Here is a 7,783-nt window from a genome sequence, read left to right on the forward strand (position 1 = left end):
TACCTGGTTGATCCTGCCAGTAGTCATATGCTTGTCTCAAAGCTTAAGCCATGCAAGTGTAAGTTCACGCCACGCATTAGAACGGGCGAAACCGCGAATGGCTCAGGAACCGGACCTAATCCTCGGGACCGTATTCCTCCTCGGAGGCGATGGATAACTGTGGCAATTCTAGAGCTAATACATGTGACACAGGCCGCGATCGGTCGGCGCGCCGTCGTCGCCACGCCTCGCGCGCTGGCACCCGCGTCGGCCGTTCCGGGTCGCGGCGCTACATATTAGACTGAGACCGATGCGCGTCATTCCGTCCTCCCGTCGTCGGCGTTCCCGCTCGCGGGTCCGTTCGGTGGCGGGGCTCATAGGGCGGCGCGCTCCGCTTTGGTGACTCTGGATAACTCACTGGTCGATCGCACGAGCTTTCACGCCCGGCGACGGGTCTCTCGAGGGTCCGCCCTATCAACTGTCGACGGTCGGTTAAGTGCCTACCGTGGTTACTACGGGTAACGGGGAATCGGGGTTCGATTCCGGAGAGGGAGCATGCGAAACGGCTACCACATCCAAGGAAGGCAGCAGGCGCGCAAATTACCCACTCCCGGCACGGGGAGGTAGTGACGAAAAATAACGACGCGGGACTCTGTCGAGGCCCCGCGATCGGAATGAGTACACTTCAAATCCGTTAACGAGGACCAACCGGAGGGCAAGTCTGGTGCCAGCAGCCGCGGTAATTCCAGCTCCGGTAGCGTATATTAAAGTTGTTGCGGTTAAAAAGCTCGTAGTCCGAACTCGGGTTCGTGGTCGCGCAAGCGGCCCCGGGGCGGCGGCGCCATCGTCCGTCGTTGACTTTGGTCGTCCGTTCGCATTCCCGGCCCTTTCCGCCGGTGTCAACCGCTAGCATACCCGCCACGCGGTCCTGCCGGCGAGGTGGACGAGGAGGTCGTGATCGGGATCCGGGAAAAAAAAAACAAGTGGTCGTCGGTTCGGTTCCGGGAGTAGTCTAACGGGGGGGTGCTACGTGTGTGTGTTTGGGTGCGTTCATTCGCATCCCCGCACTCTGACCCCCGCGCTTCTCTCCCTCTCCCTTTCCGCGCGTTCCTCTTTTTTTTTGAACCCCCCGGTCCGCTCCGAGTCCCTGCTTCGTGTCTTGTCTGCGCGCGTGTTGCGGTCGGCGGTTTCTCCTCCAAGGGTGCTCTTAACCGAGTGTCCGCGGCGGCCGGTACGTTCACTTTGAAAAAATTAGAGTGCTCAGAGCGGGCTGTTCAAGCTTGCATACGATAAGCATGGAATGATGGAAGAGGGCCTCGTCTACGTCTGTCGGTCTCCGTCTACGGCGAGGCAATGATCGAAGGGAGCGGTCGGGGCCACTCGTATTGCGACGTTAGAGGTGAAATTCTTGGATCGTCGCAAGACGAACTGCAGCGATGGCGTGTGGCAAGCACGTTTTCCTCGATCAAGAGCGAAAGTCGGAGGTTCGAAGACGATCAGATACCGTCGTAGTTCCGACCGTAAACGATGCCGACCGGCGATCCGCCGGCGTTCGCTTCCATGACCCGGCGGGTAGCCTGCGGGAAACCAGAGTTCGGTTCCGGGGGGAGTATGGTTGCAAAGCTGAAACTTAAAGGAATTGACGGAAGGGCACCACCAGGAGTGGAGCCTGCGGCTTAATTTGACTCAACACGGGAAAACTCACCCGGTCCGGACACCGGTAGGATTGACAGATCGATAGCTCTTTCTCGATTCGGTGGGTGGTGGTGCATGGCCGTTCTTAGTTGGTGGAGCGATCCGTCTGGTTGATTCCGATAACGAACGAGACTCCGGCCTGCTAACTAGTGCGCCGATGTCAGTGATTTTTACGGCGGGCTCGGCGTCCTCCGTGGCGCTCGGGTCCGGGTCGGTTTTCTCACGCACTTCTTAGAGGGACGGGTGGCAGAAAGCCACACGAGGCGGAGCGATAACAGGTCTGTGATGCCCTTAGATGTCCGGGGCCGCACGCGCGCTACACTGGAGGTATCAGCGGGGACTTCGCCCCGGCCCGAGAGGGTTGGGAAACCTCTGAACCACCTCCCGTGATAGGGATCGGGGCCTGTAACCAACCCCGTGAACGAGGAATTCCCGGTAGGCGCGGGTCAACAGCCCGCGTCGATCACGTCCCTGCCCTTTGTACACACCGCCCGTCGCTACTACCGATCGAACGGTCCGGTGAGGTCCTCGGATCTGGCCGACGACGCCGCCGGGCAGTGCGCGACGTGTCCGTCACGACACTCGTGCATCTACGCCTCGGCGTTCGATGCCTGGAGAAGACGACCGAACCCGATCGTTTAGAGGAAGTAAAAGTCGTAACAAGGTTTCCGTAGGTGAACCTGCGGAAGGATCATTACCGTTTTCCCGTTCGAGACTGGTTTGTTGTTTTCCGGCCTACCTCCTCTGTCTGTCGGCGTCAACGCCTCGAATGCGCGCAAACAAACCTATAAAAGGCGGAGCGAGAGATAGATTTGTGGTGACGCGGAGGTTTTTAAAGCCCCAGCTCTTCTTGCTTGCTTCCGCGTCTTACCACCTGTTTGTTTTTTCGCCCACCGCAAGTGATGGCCGCTTCTTCTTTGCCTTGTCGCCGCTTTATCGTTTTTTTTGTTTTTTTGCAGCCGCTGTGCCACCGCCGCTAGCTAAAAAAACAAACTACTCGCGACATTGCAATGCCGTCACGCCTCCTCGCACAGACCTCCTCGCACACTACTAAATCTATATAAACAAAAACTAATATAAAAAAACCAAGTGCTGAACCCTGGACGGGGGATCACTCGGCTCGTCCGTCGATGAAGAGCGCGGCCAGCCGCGATAACTGATGCGAATTGCAGGACTCAGTGAACATCGACACCTCGAACGCACATTGCGGCCCCGAGATCCCTTGTCTCGGGGCCACGTCCGGTCGAGAGGCGGAACGTTACATGTCTTTCTCCGTTAACGAAACGACATCTTGCCGTCCCCGTGCCCGCCCGGTCCTCGGCACGGTGGTAACCGGGACGTCGCAGGAGCGAGTGACGAGGGGGAAGAAAAATAAAAAAAGAATTGACTCCTTTCAATGTCTTTTTTTTTTTTAAAACCCTCTCCGGCCTCCTCCTTCGTCTCCCGCTGGCAGACCGCGGAGTCTTTTCCCTTTTCGACCGCGTGAAGAAACACTGTGGAGGAGGAGCAGGAGGAGTCTGTCCGAAAGCAGCCGAAGGGAGACCAAAAAAAAAGTACCGACCTAACCGACTGCCGACGTAAGCGCCGCCTGCTCGTCTCGCTCTCTGCCTCATGAAGGTGTCTCTCAGCGACGCCTCGAGCAGCGCGACGAGCACGGCCGTCGCACCGTAAAAAGGTGGCCGCGTCGTAGGCAACGCAACGTCGGATGGGGAGGACCCACGCTTTTTTTTAATTGTTGGCTTCTTCATTTTCGGTCGGACGGGCGCTATATCGGCCAGCCGTCGTCACACGGAGGGTACCGATCGAGATTCCTCTCCTCCAAACACCACACTCTACTAAAAACCGCCGCCCTCGGCTCGGACGAGACGACCCGCTGAACTTAAGCATATCGCTAAGCGGAGGAAAAGAAACCAACCGGGATTCCCTTAGTAACGGCGAGTGAACCGGGAGAAGCCCAACGCCGAATCCCGTCGCAAGTTAAAGGCTTCGGGACGTGTGGCGCATGGGTCGAAGGCAGCCGTTCGTTTTCGTCTCGCATAGTTCGGAGTTCCCTCGATCGGGGCCGCCCGCGGCGGGTGCCAGGCCCATTCGGTGCGGACGGCGAGCGACGGCCTTCGATCCGAGAGTCGGGTTGCTTGGGAACGCAGCCCAAATCGGGTGGTAAGCTCCATCCAAGGCTAAATACCGGGACGAGTCCGATAGTCGACAAGTACCGTGAGGGAAAGTTGAAAAGAACTTTGGAGAGAGAGTTCAAGAGAACGTGAAACCGCCCAGGGGTAAACGGGTGGGACCGCTCACCGCGATCGCGGGGGGACTCAGTCCGGTGCTGCCTAGGCTCGAGCCCAAACTCGATGTGTGTTCTTGAAAGAGAGGCCGTCGCGGCACAGGTCGTCGTTCGTCGTGTCCGCGGGGGACTCGTTCCCCGCGGTTCCAGCTTTTGTGCCCGCGTCGCCGACGAAGGAGACGGGCCGCGTGGATAGCGGGAAGGGAAACGTGGTGACGACCGCGGCGTCGGTAGGTGGCTGCGTCGGTTGGCTGCGACGGAGGGGACTCGTCCTCTCGATCGCTGCTGCCGCCGGGCCCTAACCCGCCGCATCCGTCGCCGCCGCTTCTTCTTTCCTCCTGCTCCCTCCGCGCGCGACTCCGCTGCACCCGTCCCCTTCATCATCGCTCGGCGTAATCATGGCGCGGGCGCTTCGGCGCGACCTCCGCGCGGCCGGCACCGGACGCACTTCCCCTCCGGTCCGTCGTCGCGACCCGTTCCCGGCGTGCAGGTCGAACACGCGGGTTTTTTTCCGTAGGCGGCAGGCGTTTCATCACCCTGAAAACCCCCGTCTTCCCACCTTGTGAAGTCGGGGGCCACCGGCCGTCGGGCCCGCGAACGTAACTGCCCCTTTCTGCCGGGAACGGAGGAAATCTGACACGATCCGTTACACGTGGCGAGCCGGTCCGTTTTGATCCCGCCGGAAGTCGCGTGCGGGCGACGCACTCTGTGTGTCGCTCCTTAGGCGCCCCACCGTCTCGGGCGCGTGCGCGATGAGAGGCGGGATAGGACTGGCGCGGCCTCGCCGTCACGCACCTCGCCGACGTTTCGGGTTCTTGTCGGGGGCAACCCCGCCCGCGCCCGTTTCCGTTTCCGGAGAGGTCGCTCGGCGACGCTTTTTTACTCGAGCCGCCCGCCACCCCGGGTCAGCGACGTGCATCGGCAACCCACCCGACCCGTCTTGAAACACGGACCGAGGAGTCCTGGCCGTTCGCGAGTCGTAGGGGCCACCTCTGACTAACCCCGAAGGCGAAGCGAAAGCGAGAGAGCGTGTAGGAGGGCGTCGATCGGGAGAGGTGTCGTGGCAAAGTCGTCCGGGGGTCGTCGGGGGGTGTCGTCGGTCTCGTGCCGTCGTCTTCTCCTCGCCTCACCCGCCTCCGAGCCGTGCCCGATCCCGCCGGCGCGGCGTTTTCGGCCTTCCGCCGTCGCTGCTGCGGTGCCCGCAACTTTTCCTTTTTTCTCTCTTCCCGAGAGAGATAGGAGAGGGAAGGCTCGTGGCTGACGTGCGGTTGTTTTTCCCTCCTCCCCGAGAGGGGACCGGCGCATCATCCAAAAAGGGGAATTGCCGGGCGCCAGCTTCCATATCCTCCTTCCGCCCATCGGTGAGATCCCGCGGCTTGAACTAGTCCTATTTTGTCGTCGAGTTTAGGCGCTGCGCGCGGGCGCATCACCCCCGGGTCGGTTTCCCCTTTTTCCGAGTACGACTCGGCCGACTCTGGCGTAGCGAGCGACCAGGGACCCGAAAGATGGCGATCCACGCCCGGTCGGGATGAAGCCAGAGGAAACTCTGGTGGAAGTCCGAAGCGCCTCTGACGTGCAAATCGATCGTCGGAACCGGGTGTAGGGGCGAAAGACCAATCGAGCCGTCTAGTAGCTGGTTCCCTCCGAAGTTTCCCTCAGGATAGCTGGCGCTCGATCGTCGCAATTCCATCCGGTAAAGCGAACGATTGGAGGCCCCGGGGCCGTTCACGGCCTCGACCTACTCTCGAACTCGGAACGGGTGGAACGGGCCGACTCTCCCGAACGACGGAGCCGACCCATCCGGCCGCCGCCGCCAGCACGCTTCGCTGGGCGGTTGGTCACCTCGAATGCGAGTGCCAAGTGGGCCACTTTTGGTAAGCAGAACTGGCGCTGTGGGATGAACCAAACGTCCGGCTAAGGTGCCTAACGCGACGCCCATGAGATCCCCGAAAGGGTGTCGGTCGATATAGACAGCAGGACGGTGGCCACGGAAGTCGGAATCCGCTAAGGAGTGTGTAACAACTCACCTGCCGAATCGACCGGCCCCGAAAATGGATGGCGCTGGAGCGACGGACCGATGCCGGACCGTCGCGGCGAGGAGCGATGAACTTTCGCGCCGAAACGATGCCGCGACGAGTAGGAGGGCGCCGCGGCGAGCACGGAAGCCTAGGGCGCGAGCCCGGGTGGAGCCGACCGCGGGTGCAGATCTCGGTGGTAGTAGCAAATATTCGAACGAGACCTTCGAAGACCGAAGTGGAGAAGGGTTCCGTGCCAACGGCGGTCGAGCACGGGTCAGTCGGTCCTAAGACGCGGGCGAAAGTCTTCCCGAAAGGCGCCGGATCCGTTATGAAAGGTGAAAGGAAAGCGAATCGAATCGAATCGAATCAAAAGCCCAAACAAAAAAAAAGCGGCCGGCCTCCCGTCGAAAGGGAATCGGGTTAATATTCCCGAACCCGGACTCGGAGAGGGCCCGGGGGTGGCGACGCTGTCGGCAGCGATGTCGGCGGCGCCCGTCGCTTCCCGGGCGAAACCGCGGTGACGCAAGCGAGCCCGGAGACGTCGCCGGGAGCCCCGGGAAGAGTTCTCTCTTCTTCGTAAAGGACCATGTCCGTGGAATCGGCTCGTCCGGAGATACGGAAAAGGTACCTGTAGAGCGCCGCGGCTCGGGCGGCGTCCGGTGCGCTTTCGGCGGCCCTGGAAAATCCGGGTCCGGTTTTCGCAGCTCTCGAGTCGGTCCGTACCCACCATCCGCAGCAGGTCTCCAAGGTGTACAGCCTCTCGTCGATGGCATCAATGTAGGTAAGGGAAGTCGGCAAAATGGATCCGTACCTTCGGAAGAAGGATTGGCTCCGAGGACCGGGTCGGTCGGGCCGTGCCCGCGCGAAGCGAGGAACCGGTACGGGGCTGTAGCGTTCGCTCCGTTCGCGCTTTGCGGCGAAGGCATAGGGGCCGCGGCGGTCCGTTGTGCGGCGGCGTGTTCCGGTCAAGCGGTCGCGGTCAAGCGAGCGTGTGTTGCGGGTCGGAGAGCGATACGGGTGGGAGTCCGCCGTCGGGCGGCAGGAGTGTGGCGTCGACCAAAAACGGCGGGGGACCGTCGGCGGGGGTCGTCTTTCTGGCGGCGGCGGTTCAAGCGGCTTTTCTGCGGGGTGCTTCGCTCCGGGGTCGGGGTGGCGGCGGGCGGCTCCAATCCGTTCGTCGCAACGTCTCCGTCCTCCTCGAAAAGGGGTGAGGCTGCCTTGCGGACGTGTCGTCGTCGCTTTGCCGGTGCGGTCTTCGTCGGCACCTCCGACGCGGCGTCCTCCGCTCCTGCGCTGTCCGCGCGATGCTCCCTCTCTTCTCCGTCCTTCTAACTCCTCGTCGCGGCCGGTTCAAGGTTGCGTCGTCGCCACGGGACTCGTCCGCCTGCGGTACCGCCTCGTCGCTACCGGCGCGTCGGGTGGCGAGCAAAACGGCTCCTCGCCCGGGTCTTCGTGGAGCGCCACGGCTTCCAGCCCCTCTTCGGGTGAAGGCGGGTGCTGCTTCGCGGCAGCGTCCGTCCCTCTTCGCCCGTTGCTCAGCGTCTCTCTCGGCGTGGGGGCGTTCGTCCGGCAGCGAACGGTCAACTCGGAACTGGTACGGACCGGGGGAATCCGACTGTCTAATTAAAACAAAGCATCGTGTGGCCGGTCGACCCGTACAGACACGATGTGATTTCTGCCCAGTGCTCTGAATGTCAAAGTGAAGAAATTCAACCAAGCGCGGGTAAACGGCGGGAGTAACTATGACTCTCTTAAGGTAGCCAAATGCCTCGTCATCTAATTAGTGACGCGCATGAACGGATCAACG

General features: G+C 61.4%; 1 non-coding gene and 2 pseudogenes across 1 annotated transcript; all 3 read left to right on the forward strand.

The window, feature by feature from the left end:
* Positions 1-2,371, forward strand: LOC145276341 (small subunit ribosomal RNA; annotated as a pseudogene).
* A 398-nt stretch (positions 2,372-2,769) lies between these two features.
* On the forward strand, positions 2,770-2,927 carry LOC145276340 (5.8S ribosomal RNA). Its single transcript, XR_013867939.1, has one exon. It is a non-coding gene; the product is annotated as a 5.8S ribosomal RNA (ribosomal RNA).
* Positions 2,928-3,532: 605 nt separating this feature from the next.
* On the forward strand, positions 3,533-7,783 carry LOC145276343 (large subunit ribosomal RNA; annotated as a pseudogene; the record flags this gene model as incomplete).

Source organism: Euprymna scolopes, unplaced genomic scaffold (assembly GCF_053919585.1).
Source record: "Euprymna scolopes isolate OS-2025 unplaced genomic scaffold, ASM5391958v1 sca852, whole genome shotgun sequence".
Lineage (NCBI taxonomy): Eukaryota > Metazoa > Mollusca > Cephalopoda > Sepiida > Sepiolidae > Euprymna > Euprymna scolopes.